The following is a 19,585-nucleotide window of genomic DNA, read 5'->3' as shown; positions in this document are numbered from 1 at the left end:
GAGCGAGTTCATGTAACCTCCACAGTCCAGTTAGAAAAACATCTCCTGCTAACTGCACTGATGTTTCCTGTCTGGGTGTGGGGGAGGTTCTAGAAAGGATGTAAGCAGCGTTCAGCATACAGTCTATATGTAAGCTGCTGCCTTCTACTTATTCTGATGACACGACAGAAATTTCCAGATCGATTGAGAGGTTTCGGAACCCAAAGGTAATGTCACAATATGGGGAGGGATTGTCCAGAACCAGAATTGGCAACATTTTGGATAAATGGTCCGCCGAAAAGTGATGTTTTTTAATGTTTGATTGAGGTTGGACTTTGAATCACCTGTCAGATTATTATATATCAAAAGCTAATTCTCTGCACTTAGGTACCTTGGTCTTCCTACCTGCAGCAGGCCTCATGACAAAGGCTTGCGTTCTCCCTTTTTGGATTTATTATTTATACTTTAAAAAAATGCAGCAGATGAAGTGAGACCCTTGCTGTGCAGCAGGAGAAGAATGACTGAGTTGTGGGCAGAAAAACCGGGGGGGGGGACGGACGGACGGGGTGGTATCCAAGATATATATAAAGGCGTTGTGTCATTTCAGCATCTACTAAAAACTGAAAGATTTGTTTTGCATGGATCTGCCATTTAAGATAATTTTCAGGTACACTTTGATAAAATGTCATTTATCAACCAGCAATTCACAGCACTGTCTAATGGTAGCTTCTATTTCATGGGTGCTCAACCTGTGGCCCTCCAGCTGTTGCAGAACTGCAAGTCTGACAGGTACAAGCATGACTCTTAGGCCCCTTTCAGACATCCGCTCCGCCTGTCCGTTATTACAAGTCCGTTAACGGACTTGTAATACATCCCTATGGGATCGCGTCCGTTAGCGGATGGAGCATCCGCTAACATCCGCGTCCGTCGGGATCCGGTTTTCGGACGGAAGAAAACCCTATTTTTCTTCCGTCCGGCGGAACGGAACTGATGCAGACGGACAGACGGTCCGTCTGCATCCGGTTCCCCATAGGGCAGAGCGGAGCTGAGACAGGGCGGTCTCTGCACTGTGTGCGGGGACCGCCCTATCCGCCGACAGCTCAGCGGGGAACCCCGCTGAGCCGACAGAGACACACGGAGCGGACCCAGAAACGGTCCGCTCCGTGTGAAAGAGCCCTTAAAGGCGCAGGATGGAACTTGTAGTTCTGCAACAGCTGGAGGGCCACAGGTTGAGCACCCATGTTCAATTTTGTTCCATTAAGGCGCCTTTCACACGTACGGATCCCGTGAGGATCGGTACCTTTCTCATCCGCTTGCTCAGCGGGGATCGCTCCGTTGATCCCCGCTGAGCCGGCAGGTGACAGGGACCGCCCTGTCAGACCTCTGCTCTGCTCTATGGGGGGGATTGGATGAACACCGTCTGTCCGTGTTCACAGGATCCGCAGACGGATGGAAAAATAGGATTTTCCTGCGTCTGCAGAATCGGACCACAGCGGGGACCGATGAGATCGGGTGTCAGAGGATGTTCATCTGCTGATACCCACTATCCCATAGGGATACATGTATGTCCGTATTTCATCCGAAAACAGATTGATGAAATACGGACATACGGTCCGTACGTGTGAAAGGGGCCTAATAGAATTCTATATTTCAAACTAATCGGCTAAATATCAAAATAATGTTTGTTGTGTTTTATGATGACTTTCAGATTTAGTTTATATTGTTGAATTGAAAATAGATATCCTGGAAACATTCAATTAGATTATGTAACCAATCAGTTATTTTTTTTTTTAAGAATCTAGAGATTCAAATCACATTATCATTTAAAAAAAATAGAATTTCATTGTTATTCTCCCTCTTTGATTTAATAAGGGCCTATATTGATGATCATTGTTTTTCTGCATTTGGAATGGGTGTCAGGCACAGATCATCAACATCCCATTCATTGACTTTAATTGAGCAGTTCAGAGGCTGTGTTTTACCTGCTTTGCTTTGTATTGCGGTTTTTAGGGTGTTGCATGTCCTGTTGAGGTGCATTTGAGCTTTTCAGTAAAACGCGACATTGCTTTGCTGCAGGGGAAAATGCAGCAGCTGCTTTGCCTGCAGTTTGAAGTGGTTGTAAAGTCTTAAAGTGGATGTAAACCAAATTATTATTTTTTTTTTCATGTCACAATGTACAGTATAAAATTTCCTATCATCTGTGCCCAGTCTTGCCACAAAGAGTTAATCCCGCTCTGAGCAATCCTCTTTTATTGTTCAGTGAAATAAAACGGACTTACAGAGCAAAACCTTAGTCCGTTCCGCCCCTTTGCTGTGAGTGACAGGTTTCCTTATTTCTTCTGAGAAATCCTCACTTCCTGTTCTTCTGTCTGTAACTCCACACAGTAATGCAAGGCTTTCTCCCTGGTGTGGAGAAAGCCTCTTGAGGGGGTGAGCAGGCAAGTCAGGACATTCTCTACTTTGCAGATAGAGAAAGGATCTGTGTGTTAGTGGGCGTCCTGACACTTCTGCTCGCCCCTACCCCTCAAGAGGCTTTCTTCACACCAGGGAGAAAGCCTTGCATTACTGTGTGTAGTTACAGACAGAAGAACAGGAAGTGAGGATTTCTCAGAAGAAATAAGGACATTTAAAAGCAAAATGGAAGGATGAGGTAAGTGAAGGAGGACTGCACTAAGGTAAAGGAAGCTATTTAGGATTTTTTTTACCTTTACAACCCCTTTAAACTACGTAGAGGGTACTTTACTGTCAGGCCGCGTACACACGGTAGGACAAAACCGATGAGAATGGACCGAGGTTCAGTTTCATCGGTCCAAACCGACCGTGTGTATTGCCCATCGGTCTGTTTTCCTTCGGTCCAAAATTTTAAAACATGCTTTAAAGTCGAACCGATGACCCGCTGCCCGATCGGTCCAAACCGATGGTTAGTACAGAAAGCATCGGTTCAAAACCCACGCATGCTCAGAATCAAGTCGACGCATGCTTGGAAGCATTGAACTTCGTTTTATTCAGCACGTTGTGTGTTTGACGTCACTGCGTTCTGACCCGATCGGTTTTTGGAACGATGGTGTGTACTAGGGTTGTCCCGATACCGATACCAGTATCGGGACCGATACTGAGCTTTTGCGGGAGTACTTGTACTCCCGCAAATGCCCCCGATGCCAGATCCGATACTACGCCGCCGCAATGCCCCGCATACCGCAAAGCCCCCGCCGCCTATTTAATCAGCGTGCGGGGAACATTACAGCTTTCATTTGAATAGCTGTGTGTTCCCCGCCGCGCCGCGTATAGACACTCCCCCTTGCTCGGGATTGGAAGGGTGATCTGTCTATCAAAGTGCAGATCACCCGTCCAATCCCGAGCAAGGGGGAGTGTCTATACGCGGCGCGGCGGGGAACACACAGCTATTCAAATGAAAGCTGTAATGTTCCACGCACGCTGATTAACTAGGCGGCGGCATCTAGGTATGGGGAGACATGGCTGCATATGTGGGGGACATGGCTGCATATGTGGGGGACATGGCTGCATATGTGGGGGACATGGCTGCATATGTGGGGGACATGGCTGCATATGTGGGGGACATGGCTGCATATATATGTGGGGGACATGGCTGCATATATATGTGGGGGACATGGCTGCATATATATGTGGGGGACATGGCTGCATATATATGTGGGGGACATGGCTGCATATGTGGGGGACATGGCTGCATATGTGGGGGACATGGCTGCATATATATGTGGGGGACATGGCTGCATATGTGGGGGACATGGCTGCATATGTGGGGGACATGGCTGCATATGTGGGGGACATGGCTGCATATGTGGGGGACATGGCTGCATATATATGTGGGGGACATGGCTGCATATATATGTGGGGGACATGGCTGCATATATATGTGGGGGACATGGCTGCATATATATGTGGGGGACATGGCTGCATATGTGGGGGACATGGCTGCATATGTGGGGGACATGGCTGCATATGTGGGGGACATGGCTGCATATGTGGGGGACATGGCTGCATATATATGTGGGGGGACATGGCTGCATATGTGGGGGACATGGCTGCATATGTGGGGGACATGGCTGCATATGTGGGGGACATGGCTGCATATGTGGGGGACATGGCTGCATATGTGGGGGACATGGCTGCATATGTGGGGGACATCGCTGCATTCGTGGGGGACATGGCTGCATTTGGGGGCACATTTAAAAAAACTATCGGTATTCGGTATCGGCGAGTACTTGAAAAAAAGTATCGGTACTTGTACTCAGTCCTAAAAAAGTCCTAAAAAAGTGGTATCGGGACAACCCTAGTGTGTACGCACATCAGACCATCAGGCCACTTCAGCGGTGAACCGATGGAAACGGCCCGTCGGACCATTCTCATCGGTTTGGAACGACCGTATGTACGCGCCTAAGAGCGGCAAGAATGTGGAATTCCCTTCCACAGGCGGTGGTCTCAGCGGGGGGCTTCGATGGTTTCAATAAACTATTAGATAAGTACCTGAACGACCACAACATACAGGGATATACAATGTAATACTGACATAAAATCACACACATTGGTTGGACTTGTTTTTTTTTTTTTTTCAACCTCACCTAATATGTTTTAGTTTTGAACTGCATTAATGACAGTTGGAAGATGGTGGGTTTCTGTGGGCAACAACAAAATTTGTAGCACATTTTTCATGCATCAGCCCCAGAGATAGAAAAATATGCATGAAGCATTTTGAAAAAACAGTGAAGACGTATAAAATATCACGAAAAGCAGCAATTCCTTGAAGTTTAATATTTGGAATATTTCCAGGACAGGCTATCAAAGGTTGGGACTGTCCCTGGAAGTCGGTAACAGTCGGGCCGTTATGCAGAATTTGATTTTAGTGGGTTGCGGGTTTCTGATGTCTAGGTAGTTCTATAATGAGTAATGTCTACACCGTGCAGTTTCATGGTAGCTGGGGAAATTTGTAATCCTAATTCGGTTATTTTTCTTGGCTGGGAGTGCACAAGATGAGATAGTAAATGTTCATGTGTAGGAGCTTTTCCAGGACCAATTTGCTTTTAGACGGGCAGGCATCTGTACTGTTTATCTTTAATGCAGCCGGGCCCCACCCCTCCCTGGAAACTCCCATTAGAAAATGTTCTTCATGTTGCAGACCTCTATACAAAGGATGATTATTCTCCACGGTCATTCAGTGTAATTATTCTTCCATTAAAGAATCGTATCTTTCAGAAATCATTTGTGCTAAAATAAAAGTTCGTTATGGTCAGATTGTTGTGGTGCGTTACCCCGCACACATTTGGCTTCATTGCATTACTCCTGTCAAAAAAATAAAAAAATAAATCTCATTAACCGCTTAAGACCCGGACCATTATGCAGGTAAAGGACCTGGCCCCTTTTTGCGATTCGGCACTGCGTCAATTTAACTGACAATAGCGCGGTCGTGCGACGTGGCTCTCAAACAAAATTGGCGTCCTTTTTTTCCCACACATAGAGGTTTCTTTTGGTGGTATTTGATCTCCCCTGCGGTTTTTATTTTTTGCGTTATAAACAAAAATAGAGCGGCTAGATTCAGTAACATTTATGCATTTTTTACGTAGGTTTTATACCGTTTTTGCCCTGCGCCCCCGCAAATTTACTGCGCTACCCTCGATTCACGGAGCAGTAGCTCCGTAAATTGCGTGTGCGCTCTTTAAAATTGCCCGGCGTAAGCGTGCGCAGCTTAAATGATCCCGTAGCGGGCGGGAATCATTTAAATTGGGCGCGTTCCCGCGCCGATCGTAGAGCGCATGTTCCGTCGGGAAACTTTCCCGACGTGCATTGCGGCAAATGACGTCGCAAGGATGTCATTTGCTTCAAAGTGAACGTGAATGGCGTCCAGCGCCATTCACGAATCACTTACGCAAACTACGTAAAGTTCAAATTTCGCGACGCGGGAACGACGGGAATACGTAACATTGGCTGCCCCTGCTAATAGCGGGGGCAGCCTTACGCGAAAACCGCCGTACGCAAACGACGTAAACTGCGTACGCAGGGCTCGTGTAACGTTGTGAAACGGGCGTTAGTGTGCAATTTGCATACTATACGCTGAGCACAACGGGAACGCCACCTAGCGGCCATCGCAACAATGCAGCCTAAGATATGCGGGCATAAGAGCCTTATGCCACGCATATCTTAGGCTGCAGTCGGCGTAACGAGGTTCCTGAATCAGGAGCATTCGTTACGCCGGCGCAAGTAAGCAATTGCGCTGCGTAACTATGGTTACGTAGGCGCAATTGCTCTCTGAATCCGGGCCAATATTTTTTACTTTTTGCTATAATAAATATCTCCAAAAAATATATTAAAAAAAACTTTTTTTTTCTTCAGTTTAGGCCGATATGTATTCTTCTACATATTTTTTGGTTAAAAAAAAAATCGCAATGAGCGTTTATTGATTGGTTTGTGCAAAAGTTATAGCGTTTACAAAATAGGGGATAGTTTTATGGCATTTTTATTTATCATTTTTTTTTTACTAGTAATGGCGGCGATCAGCGATTTTTTTCGCGACTGCGACATTATGGCGGACACATTTTTGGGACCATTGTCATTTTCATAGCGATCAGTGCTATAAAAATGCACTGATTACTGTAAAAATTATGCAGTGAATGGGTTAACCACTAGGGGGCGCTGTAGGGGTTAAGTGTGACCTAATGAGTGTTTCTTACTGTAGGGGGGCGTGGCTGGACGTGTGACGTCACTGATCGTCGTTCCCTATGACAGGGAACAGACGATCACTGACACTGCCACAGAGAAACACGGGGAAGGTTTGTTTACACTCACCCCCCCCCCCCCCCGTTCTTCAGCTCCTGTGACCCGATCACGGGACACCAGCGTTGATCGGGTCCGCAGGTCCCACGGGCGCGTGGTCACGGAGCTTCGGACCGGGCTCGCATCCCACGGCTGGGTTCTTAAAGGGGACGTACATGTACGCCCTTGTGCCCAGCCGTGCCATTCTGTCGACGTATATCGTCGTGCGGCTGTCCTTAAGTGGTTAAAAAATAAAATAACAAACCTGTTTTTTGTGAAATATTCAGTTTCAGTCCAGAGATTTTCTTATTGTATATTTTCTGCCACTAGATGTCTTCAATTTAGTCACCAGCATATTCATATTCATCTGAGCCCAGGTTGTCCTGGACGAACCCCCTTGTTACTGCACAGTGAAAAGAGAAGCGACACAATGATGACCCCCATTTATTGGTCACTCTGCTCTCTCCCCCTATCATATTAGTCTTTCTGTCAACTGATTGGCTGCTAGTGCTGCTTCTTCCTCTTACACCCTAGCTCTGTTTGTACAGGGACTGCAAGAGGCTGATACTACAAATCAGGTCTTTTGTTTGCATTTAAAAAAAATACATTAATGATGTATTAATAACAGAGCTACAATAATTTGTGTCTTTTATATCTACCCAGAGTTCAGATTAAAGCGGAGTTGCACTCAGGATTGGAACTTCCGCGGATCGAATTCCTCCCCCCTTCGGGTGCCACATTTGGCACCTTTCGAGGGGGAGTGGATACCTGTCAAATACAGAGATCTGCTCCCTCTTCCAGGGAAAGATCGCCGCAAACTGTGCGGCGAACTACGCAATGCCCAGCCCCTCCTCCTTTCCCCTCCCGCCTCCTTCTTGGAGACGCACAGGTCCTAGAAGACAGCAGAGACCATTCAGAAAGTGCAGCGCGACTCGCGCATGTGCAGTAGGAAACAGGCTGTGAAGCCGCACGGCTCTGTTTCCCTTAGTAAGGATGGCAGCACCTTCACCCGGAGCTGAGGGACGGGTCGGCTGCGGGTGCCGACATCGTGGTCTCTATGGACAGGTAAGTGTCCCTATATTAAAAGTCAGCAGCTGCAGTATTTATAGCTGCTGACCTTTTTTTTTGTTTTCCCCCAGGCGGAACTCTGCCATAAAGGCTTATTTCACCTTTTGAAGCACAGCCTTTTTCAACAAGGGTGCCCAGCCCAGGCAACCTGGGGTTCCTTGATGTTTATTTAGTGGTGCCTTGGCAAAATGCCTAAAATATGCCCAGAAATTGTATACAAGCCAGTGTGTGGATGAAGGCTGCCTTTTTAGTTACACTTAAAGAGGTTGTAAAGGTTTGTTTTTTATTTTCTAAATACCGTATTTATTGGGGTATAGCGCGCTCCCGCGTATAGCGCGCACCCCTAAAGTTTCCCCCGAAATTCCTGAGGAAAAAAGATTTTTGTACTTAGTTTTGGTGTCTTGCGCGGCGGCCTCGTCGGGTCCGGCGTCCATCTGCGGCTTCGGATGTCCTCTTCGTCGGGTCCGGCGCCCTTCTGCGGCGTCCTCCTCGCTCGTTTCCCGCTTTCCCGCGCCGAGTTTGAATACTGCGCCGGCATATACCGAACGCAGTACACTCGGGCAGGCTCGGCTACTGTCGCGCTCACGTCCTGTACGTCCAGGACGTGAGCGCAGGAGGAGCCGAGACTGACCGACTATACACGAGTTTACTTTGCTCGGTATATGCCGCGCAGTATTCAAACTCGGCGCGGGAAAGCGGGTATCGGCGTATATCGCGCACCCACAATTTTGCCCTGATTTTCAGGGGAAAAAAGTGCGCGGTATACGCCGATAAATACGGTAAGTGAAAGTACAACAAAGGTGCAGTTAAAAGAGAAGTATGGGAATTTTTTGGGGAATAATACTTACCTAGGTGGATGCAGCATCGTTCCGATGGTACATCTGTCCCCTGCCGGTACTAACACAGAGAACTGAAACCGAGCGATCAAAGACCACCGATCTCTCAGAGCTCCCTGAGCAGAGAGCTGGTGACTGTCAGCTCTCCTTGCACCACCATATGGCGCGTGCACAGAAATGCTGGAGGGCTCTGCTGCAAAATGTATTTTCCTAGTGTGCGCAAAGATGGGAAAGTTTTGTGAGTTCCATACTAACCCGCAGGGCTTCGTGTCCTGACACCCCTGTGGAAGCTTTGCGGGCTTCCCTGTACATCTGCGCAAAGCTGCCACAGGGCTGTCAGGACACGAAGCCCTGCGGGACATCTGGGGGGGGGGGGGTGCTGCTGGTGTTTAAAAACATTTTTTGGGGGGGGGGTGGAATGCAAGAGGAGGATGAGTTTTAGGGTGAAGACCCGCTTAAAAAATAAATGGTAAAAAGCTTCCTTCTTTTCCAAGAAACTTGGGAGGCATGTTGTAATTTTCAGGAAACCAATTCAACATTTCTTACCGGTCCAAAGTGTTCTTTACATTCAACAGACCACCAGTTAGCACTTGTAGCTGGTAACCTGTCACTGTTTACATGCTCGCCCCGGGGCGTCCCAGTATAATCAGTCTCAGGTGTACGTTTCTTGTCTGAACAAATACGGGACATATAACAGCAAATTATCTGTTGTTTTTTATATCCTGGGACAGGAGATCGTGTGTTTATTAAATGTCGGCAGCTACACTTTTTGACTTTTAATTAACATGAAAAAGACTGCTGCTCCTCTTTGAACATAATTAAAGTCCATCGTACGCACTTCCCATCCAACAATGTGGCTTCCACAAGCTCCCTCGCCGGTGTCAACTTCTTCATCTGCTTCTTCTTCTGAGTTTAGCATCTTCAGGAAACTTGATCGCCCCAGGAGAAAACATAACTCCTGTGCGTGTCTTTCTAAAAATGTATACAGAGCTGCACATTTACAGCTCAGTGTACATTTTAACCACTTAAAGGGATTGTAAAGGTTAGTTTTTTATTTTCTAAATAGGTTATTTTAAGCTAGTGCATTGTTGGTTCACTTACCTTTTCCTTCCATTTCCCTTCTAAATTCTAAATTTTCTTTTGTTTTCTTTGTCTGAATTTCTCACTTCCTGTTCCTCCTCGGTAAGCTGTTCTGGGTGACTAACCCCCAGCCAGAACGGCCCGGATGATGGGGGCAAGTTTACTTGGAAGTGAGAAATTGGTATCTTCCTGGTGTGGAGAAAGCCTCTTGAGGGGGCGAGCAGGAGTGTCAGGACGCCCACTAACACACAGCTCCTTTCTCTATCTGCAAAGTAGAGAGTATCCTTACTTGCCTGCTCGCCCCCTCAAAAGGCTTTCTCCACACCAGGGAGAAAGCCTTGCATTACTGTGAAGAGTTACAGACAGAAGAACAGGAAGTGAGGATTTCTCAGAAGAAATAAGGACATTTAAAAGCAAAATGGAAGGATGAGGTAAGTGAAGGAGGACTGCACTACGGTAATAGAAGCTATTTAGGAAAAAAATGTTTTACCTTTACAACCCCTTTAAGGTATGTGGTGTATACAACATGACATCATAACACACGTCAACCTGCGAAATTCAGTAATAGGCAATAATAATAACTCGTCCAAGAAGTCTACATATATTAGAGAAATACCAGGCAAGGTTCCCTAACATAGTTATAACAAATCAGGAGACTGTGGTCTAAAGACTCCAACAGTCATTTCCTGTTATTCAACCTGAACAGCGAAGGGAACCTCCAAACTCAAAATAGAACTAGTTTTATTGGATGTATGAAAGCCATTGATTAAGAGCACTGAAGGAGAGAGAAGCACAACTTACGAAATAACGTGAATTAGTCCCTATTTGGCAGATACCAAGCCATTGTATTTTAGGGGACTAAGCTTGAACATTGTACCTCTCATAGTGTGTGGCTCTCAGTCCTGGTTTTGCAGGAGCAGTACTAATGCATCCCCGCAAACCCATACCTCCCAACCGTCCCGGATTTTGCGGGACTGTCCCGCGATTCGCGTTAAATCCCGCAGTCCCGCGATCAGTGCTAGAGTCCCGCAATTCCGCGGCACCCCCACCCCCCGCGATTACTGCGATTTGCGCTAAATCCTGCGGTCCCGCGATTCGCGGCAAATTCCGCGATTTGCAATAAACCCTGCGGTCCCGCGATTGGCCATAACCCCCCCTCACTCAACAACTCTGATCCACGGAATTCCCCCCCCCGCTCAACAACTCTGATCCGCGGACCCCCCCCCCCCCCCTGCCCAACTTCATTGGGAGGTATGCTCATTTGTCCCTCATTCTGAAGTTGGAAAGTTGGGAGGTATGCGCAAACCGAAGGAATTTTCTCTTTAAAAAGGGAAACCGAGTGTCAATGGGAAGAAGGGGGGGGGGGGGGAGATGAAGGGTTCTGGCAGGGTCGACAGTCCCAAACTTAAAATGCTCCCAAAATAGGTTACTCAAACGTAGGACTGTAGGAAACACGCCGCAATACTTATGCGAGAAAATAAAACGCTACACCCCAAATCGGCCCTACGATCAACTAATCAGAACCGCCTCCACATCCCCAAGTCCCGCTACAGATCTAAAGGAGAACGAAGATTTACAGTCCAAGGACCACGGCTATGGAACGCTCTACCTACAGACATTTGGATGGAAGTGAACTATCAGGCCTTCAGAAAAAAACTTAAAGGAACACTAAAGGTTTGTTTTTATTAGATCAATTGATTGCTGTAAGCTAGAGCATTTAAATATCACTTACCTCGTTTTTTCTTTTGACCTCCAAAATACAGTAATCCAGGTTTGAAAATGCCATTTCCTGTCACTCCTCTTCTTGCTTTCCACCATCATCTGAGCAGTTTTGCATGGTGGAAAGCAGAATGTGCTCACCCCCTCCCTATGACTACAGCCCTGCATGAAGATGCTCTCTTATCCCTCACAGGCATGGAGGCTAAGCCTAATGGGAACTGTAGTTCCCATTAGGCCGTGATGTAGCAAGAATGAATGCGCACCGCAAACCAGGAAGTCAGTGAGAATAATGATTCAGGAGTGACGGAGGTGAATAAAACAGCTAGATTTCAACAGGTATCAAACTAGTTATAATGCAAAACATTACTTTTTACTTTATCAGCTACTGTCAGACTTTAATTTAAGAGGAAAATATTTTTGTCTTTACAACCCCTTTAAAGCCTCGTACACACGGTCGGACATCCGACAAACTTTCCCTTGGATATTTGTCCTAAGTGAGTCACACCCATAGCATACACACGCTCTGACTTTTCTGCAAACTTTTCTAAAACTTTCCCAACATCACACGTCTTTTCTGCTCTTTATCGCCACCCTTTGGTTAACTTCTGCTATTGTTGGTTGATTTTAACATTGGTTCTGGGCATGCGTGTTTGTACTTCGGACAAAAGTCAGATGGCTTTGTTGTACACACGGTCGGACTAGGCACCATCGGACTTTTGCTGTCGTAAAGTTTGTCCGTTTGCAGACCGAACTTTTTGTCCGACGAAACCCGAAAAAGGTTGGTCCGATGGAGCGTACACACGGTCGGACAAATGTGAAAACTTGCAGATTTGGAAGTTTGTTGGACCAAAGTCCGACCGTGTGTACGGGCCTTAAGACACATCTATTCTGAAGCGTGGCTAGACGACAAATTTGGATACAGCGCCTTGAGGCGATTTAGTTCACATTTGTATCGCTATACAAGTTACTTACTCACTGTGAGTCAATATCTTTTTCTGTGACTTGAGATGTGTTTGAAACACAGAAAACGAAATAGCATCAAAAGCTCTCAACATTGTTATGTGATTGAGTAATGGAGATACATTTTTTAAATGTTACCGTTCACACAGAAGTATTCTCCGATGAATCTGAAAGTTAACATGCTCAGTGATGACAGTATTTTGTCTGATTACTGAATTGCCCAGTGTTGAAGAGCTTTTACTGCGGAGGTCAGATTCACTTTCACTTGAGGTTGACATCTACTTTGGCTTTTTTTTTCCCCTTAGAGCCCCTTTCCATTGAACATATGTCTGACCTTTGAGTTCTGCTGTATGCCTATTGATTCAGACCTGCTTATTATTCTCTTATTAATCAGCTGCAGTACAGCACAGTGGCAGAAAGCCACCTCTTCCGCTTAAGCAACGCAGAGATTACGGTATGTGTAGGTGTTTGCTGGGTTCTCGTTATACAAATATTAGCCTCCTGCTTGTGCCATTTGTAGCGGCTTTGACCCTCATTTGTTCCCATTGTCGGTAGTCCCTGGCCAATTCTGGTTTGCTGTAACACTTCAAGGTCTTCTTTTCTATTCCTCCTACTGAATTTGGATGCTGAGTCACCACTCGCCAATCGTCAGAACATTTTGTTTAGATTTTACAGCTGGCAGCACTGGGCCAAAAGCTGACGCCTCGTTTTGAAGGTAAATTTAGATTCTTAAAATGTGTTTCTTATTCTTTTTACATTTCAAAAAACAAGGGCTAATATATTTTTACTGAGCATTTAGCACAGTCTCGGTGAGCTGTTCAGCTAAGACCTAAGGTCATACATGAGTAGCTTTTTTCATGAGTGTAGAGTCGGAGCGATAACTGTCGATCTTCACAAGTAGACTGATGCTGCGTACACACGATCATTTTTCGACATGAAAAAAACTTCGTTTTTAAAAAACGTAATTTAAAATGATCGTGTGTGGGCTGCACATCGTTTTTCCGTTTCTGAAAAACGACAATTTTTTTTCCGAACATGCTGCATTTTTTAACGTCGTTTTAAAAAAATTCGTTTTTGGGGTTGTAAAAAATTATAGCCCAGAGGCGATTCAGTTTGCATGTGTTGCACTATATAAGTTTCTCACTCACTTATCGTGTGTGGGCTAAAACGACGTAAAAAACCTGCGCATGCTCAGAAGCAATTTGTGAGACGGGAGCGCTCGTTCTGGTAAAACTAGCGTTCATAATGGAGTAAGCACATTCATCACGCTGTAACAGACAGAAAAGCGCAAATCGTCTTTGACTAACACGGAATCAGCTAAAGCGGGCCAAAGGCGAATAGAACTTCCCCTTTAGAGTGCCGTCGTACGTCACCACGCTTTGTTCATCATTTTTTAAAAACTATGGTGTGTGGGCAACGTCGTTTTTAATGATGAAGTTGGAAAAACTATGTTTTTTGGACATGCTGAAAAACAATGTTTTTTTTCATCCCGAAAAATGATCGTGTGTACGTGGCATGAGAGCCAGGAATCACCACTATCCTCAAATGACACTGATAGCAAGATGGGTGCGCTATTTGATCAGGAGTAGACTGTAAGGTGATCTTAGTTTGGCCTGGGCTCTCCTACTAAAGCTGGGTAATAGAGATCCTGTTCTCTGGTTGAAAGTGGTTATTCCAATTAGATAAAAGGATCTATCTTCCTGCTGGATCAAGGTCATTGTGCTGAAGATGACCGGTGCATCTGGTGAGTGGGATAGGGACATTACTCTAGTTTAAAATTGTAATTGCATCATAACCTGTAACGTGTGAATTTTCAGTAAATATTGATACACAGTATCTCACAAAAGTGAATACACCCCTCACATTTATGTAAATATTTTATTATATCTTTTCATGTGACAACACTGAAGAAATGACACTTTGCTACAATGTAAAGTAGTGTATACAGCTTGTATAACAGTGTAAACGCAGCCATTAATGTCTAAACCGCTGGCAACAAAAATGTTAGTAATGTTCCCTCCCCGGTGTTATGTGACTTGTTGGTGTTATAAGGTCTCAGGTCTCAATGGGGAGCAGGTATGTTAAATATGGTGTTATTGCTCTCACTCTCTCATACTGGTCACTGGAAGTTCAACATGGCACCTCATGGCAAATACTCTCTGAGGATCTGAAAAAAAGAATTGTTGCTCTAACTAAAGATGGCCTAGGCTATAAGGAGATTGCCAAGACCCTGAAACTGAACTGCAGCACAGTGGCCAAGACCATACAGAGATTTAACAAGACCGGTTCCACACAGATCTTGCCATGGTCAACCAAAGAATTTGAGTGCACATGCTCAGCGTCATATCCAGAGGTTGTCTTTGGGAAATAGACGTATAATTGATGCTAGCATTACTGCAGAGGTTCGAGGGGTGGGAGGGTCAGCCTGTCAGTGCTCAGAATATACGCCACACGCTGCATTAAATTGGGCTGTTGCCCCAGAAGGAAGCCTCTTCTAAAGATGATGCCCAGGAAAGCCCACAAACAGTTTGCCGAAGACTGGATTACTGGAACTAAGTTCTGTGGTCTGATGAGACCAAGATAAACGTATTTGGTTCAGATGGTGTCAGGCTTGTGTGGTGGCACCCAGGTGAGGAGTACAAAGACAAGTCCCTTGTCTACAGTCAAGCATGTTGGTAGGAGTGTCATGGTCTGGGGCTGCATGAGTGCTGGGGAGCTACAGTTCATTGAGGGAACCAAGAATGCCAACATGTACTGTGAAATACTGAAGCAGAGCATGATCCCCTCCCTTCAGAGACTGGGCCGCCGGGCAGTATTCCAACATTACGACCCCAAACACACCTCCAAGACCACCACTGCCTTGCTAAAGAAGCTGAGGGTAAAGGTGATGGACTGGCCAAGCATGTCTCCAGACCTAAACCCTATTGAGCATCTGTGGGGCGTCCTGAAATGGAAGGTGGAGGGGCACAAGGTCTCTAACATCCACCAGCACTGTGATGTTGTCATGGGGGAGTGGAAGAGGACTCCGGTGGCAACCTGTGAAGCTCTGGTGAACTCCATGCCCAAGAGGGTTAAGGCAGTGCTGGAAAATAATGGTGGCCACACAAAATATTGACACTTTGGTCATTTTCACTTAGGGGTGTACTCACTTTTGTTGCCAGGGTTTTTTGACATTAATGGCTTTGTGTTGCGTTATTCCAAAGGTGTTCTATCAGGTTGAGGTGCAGGCCAGTCAAGTTCCTCCACCCCAAACTCGATCATCCATGTCTAGGCGCACCTAGAAGTTTGGAGCACAATGGCACTTTATTGATTGGAGCACCTATGCACAATATACATGGACATTTATTATATTTCTCTTTTTCACTCATTATTTTGATTGATTTGTGATGTTATTGTGAGTGCTGTAATTGTATGTTTTTTATAGGCATACTGAACCAGCATGGCTACCACAGCATCTTGCAGCGGCATGCTATTCCATCCGGTTTGCGTTTAGTTGGACCATCATTTATTTTTCAACAGGACAATGACCCCAAACACTCCTCCAGACTGTGTAAGGGCTATTTGACCAAGAAGGAGAGTGATGGGGTGCTGCGCCAGGTGACTACCTCTTGAAGCTCATCAAGAGAATGCCAAGAGTGTGCCAAGCAGTAATCAAAGCAAAAGGTGGCTACTTTGAAGAACCTAGAATATGAAATATATTTTATTTATTTTTATATTTAGTTTTGATGCCTTCAGTGTGAATCTACAATTTTCATAGTCATGAAAATAAAGAAACTCTTTGAATGAGAAGGTGCGTCCAAACTTTTGGTCTGTACTGTATATATATTTACTTAGCAGAGAGGGGGATATAGGAAGTGGCAGGATCAGCCAGGTTTTTTTTTTTTAACCGTTTCGAGAGGGGCAGAATACACAGCATAAGCACTGTGCTGTTTAATCTGCTTTAAGGGACCAGGATCTCAATTTTTGGGGGGGGTTAACAAACACTTTAACTGTTTCTCTCTGCAGGCCCCACCAAGAAAGAGAGCGCAGCGCAGACCAAAACAATAATCTTCACCTACACCCACCTTCTTTAAGCCTTACTACACTCAGAACCATTAAGAGACGATTGCTGAGCGGTTGCTATGGGTTACTGCGCTGTGCACAGCTCCTGGGCCTTGCCTATGGAATAAGCTTTGAACAGCGGAGGTCTTTAAATTGTGGCGTCCCAGCACTGTGTGATATTCTGAGCGAGCCGCAGACAGCACTTCTGTTTCTCACACACACACACACACACAATTCTGATTTTGCTTCCTCTCTTCACCGCCAGCCTCCAAATCCTCCTCATCTGGCACAAGGCTTCTCATTACGACACGAGTTGAGATCAGAAACCTCTGTTCAGGTTTCCGTGTTTCTTATTCTCCCTCTTCAGGCTATGCATTCCTAAGAAGAACAAGGCAAGAAGCAGCATCCTTTCCAACTATACCGCCTGGCGGATCAGCAGCTGGAGCTGTCACACAGGGGTGTACGCTGGCATCAGTATCGCCACCACGTCGTGTGGCGAGCCGCAGCGAAAGACTTCAATCCAGCACAGCACGCTGCAGCTGGGGAGACAGATGTAGACGCCGCATCGGGAAAACAGGTTAGTTATGCTTTTCAGATCATCACAATGGATTCAGCGGCTCCCTGCTAGAACATGTCCTGCATAGATGTACACACAGACAGGGTTAACCCTTTACTGACACGTGCCAGCAAAACCCCTGCACAAGCTCCCCCCAACGCCTACCTTTTTTGGCAATGTTTACAAAGCGGTGTCCGTAGGATACATATCTTCCACTTTTTTTATTTTAAAAAAAGATTTTCCCCTCCAAAGTGGAATTGTTTCCTAGCCGTACGCTACTTTGGCAGTGTGTAAGGAAACACTCACTGGTTTAATCAACTTAAAAGTAGATGTACAACCCAGTTAGTAACTCAATGACATTTTGTTTGCTAAAAAAGCAGTGTATACTGTATTAGACTGCTGTAACTTCTATTTTTTATTTTGCTTTGAAAATTTCCAATAAAAAGATGGACTGTATAAAAAAATAAAAATGATAATAAAACAAATAAAAAAAAAATACATAGATCAAGGTTTAATCTAAGTTAGCCCCAGGGTTAGTGTTTGGGCCAGGGTCAAGTGTCAGGGCCAGGATTTTTTTTGAACAGGATTTTTTTTTTCTTTTGTATCCATGTCAGTTAGTGTCAGTGGCCCAGATTCACAAAGCACTTAAAGCGGATGTCCGCTCAAAAAAAAAATATTAAAAGCCAGCAGCTACAAATACTGCAGCTGCTGACTTTGAATATTAGGACACTTACCTGTCCTGGAGTCCAGCGCCGTCCGCAGCAGAGGACGAGCGATCCCTGTCACCCTGCTGCTCCCCCCTCCATCCACGGTGAGGGAACCAGGAAGTGAAACGCTCCGGCTTTACTGCCCGGTTCCCTACGGCGCATGCGCAAGTCGCGCTGCGCCCGCCGATTGGCTCCCGCTGTGTGCTGGGAGCCGAGTGTTCCCAGCACACAACGGGGGACGGACGGGATGTCAGAAAAAACCCGTCTTTTACCCGTGACGTGTGGCCGGAAGTGGGTGCAAATACCTGTCTTTAGACAGGTATCTGCACCCCCCTCCCCCCTGAAAGGTGTCAAATGTGACACCGGAGGGGGGAGGGTGCCGATCAGCACGACTTCACTTTAGGGTGGAGATCCGCTTTAAGCCGTGCCCATAAACTGAGATACACCTGAAAACAGGCTTCATCCGACCGACGTAACTTTCCTACGCCGGTGTATCGTAGGCGCATATTTACGCTGGGCGCATTTGCCGCTCCCATTGATTTTCTATGCAAATGAGGGAGATACGCCGATTCATGAACGTAGTTGCGCCCGGTGCATAATATACGCGGTTTGCGCAAGTCCTACGTCCGGTGTAAAGTTATTCCCCATATAGGAGGCGCAACTCATGCAAAGGTATGGACCAGGGAACACAAGCCGTCGTATCTTTTGTCGTTTACGTTCACGTCGTAGGCAGTGATTCGACGTATCTTAGGCAGTTGTTTCGACGTGATTCTGAGCATGTGCACTGGGATGCGGCCACATTTTAAGTACTTCTATGGCGCTTGGCCCATCATTTGCATGGGGTCACGCCTCATTAGCATGGCTCACGCCCACTTTCACCTACGCTGGCTCACGCCGAGGAAACCCAGCGTATCTTTAAGAGCGAGTGGGAGCAAGTGCTTTGTGAATCTATTGCTTGCCTCTGTGCGCTGCGCCGGCGTAGCGTAAAAGAGATACGCTACAGCGGCATAATTATGCGCCGATGTATGTGAATCCGGGACAGTGTGTTTTAGGTAGGATAAGAAAGAAAAAAAAAAAGAAAAATTGTTTCTGGGCTGTACTACGAGTACAAACAAAAACTAACATATACATATGTGGTATTGCTGCGATCGTCAGGAGCAGGAGAATTTCTTTTGGGCTGTTATTTGGTGGTAGGTCATGGTAGCAGCAAGGAATATAGGTATATTTAAAAAATATATATATATTTTGGCCTAGTTTTCATCAAAAAAAATCAGGAGATATCCATTACTATTTACCACCAAATGAAAGCCCAATTTGTCCTGAAAAAAACGGTATAATCCACCTGGATGCACAAAGTAGTTGTGATGATATGTATGATTTTACTAACACATGTCATAGTTGCAAAATTGGGCTTAGGCATTAAGATTTGTTTTATCCTTAGGCGCAAAGGGGTTAGTTAATGGGTGTGTTCAATAAAGACACAAGAAATTTGAATTGTTTGTGTTTTAACACATTGCCCCAGCGACAAGAGATTGTTATACTAAGTAAGCAATGTTAGTGCGGTGATCTTCCCCTTTAAACTATTGTGTTCTGACAGAGGACTAACCCCCCCCCCACCAGAACATGCTAAATGATAAATTAAAACGTAAATGCTTTAAAGTACTGTAAATATAGCAATGTCAAGAAAATCTAAAAGAATTTACAAAATGCAGCAGAAATGAATGTTTTATAAGCAGTGCAGTTTCTGTAGTTTTTAAAATGTATTTTTCTATGTGCAGTTATCAGTAATCAGTAAATTGTGCAACTATTTCTTTATTTTTTACTATTTAAAAAACACAAATCTCTCAGTGTGG

The 19,585-nt window shown here is 45.5% G+C and overlaps 1 protein-coding gene across 3 annotated transcripts in view; it reads left to right on the top strand.

Moving 5' to 3' along the window:
- The window catches only part of LOC120918801 (CMP-N-acetylneuraminate-beta-galactosamide-alpha-2,3-sialyltransferase 2-like), a 62,266-nt gene continuing 42,681 nt past the window's right edge, over nucleotides 1-19,585 (top strand). Inside the window, exons 1-2 of one of the 3 annotated variants that reach the window (XM_040330607.1) lie at nucleotides 1-206; nucleotides 16,837-17,046. The gene's annotated coding sequence lies outside the window, so the exon portion shown is untranslated. Of the gene's footprint in view, nucleotides 207-16,632; nucleotides 17,047-19,585 lie in introns of those variants that run through there. The other 2 variants (XM_040330608.1, XM_040330606.1) reach the window with 2 other exon arrangements.

The sequence above is a fragment of the Rana temporaria genome, chromosome 12 (genome assembly GCF_905171775.1).
Source record: "Rana temporaria chromosome 12, aRanTem1.1, whole genome shotgun sequence".
NCBI classification, from domain to species: domain Eukaryota; kingdom Metazoa; phylum Chordata; class Amphibia; order Anura; family Ranidae; genus Rana; species Rana temporaria.
Note: the sequence above shows the minus strand (reverse complement) of the source record. Positions and strands in the feature narration are given on the sequence as shown.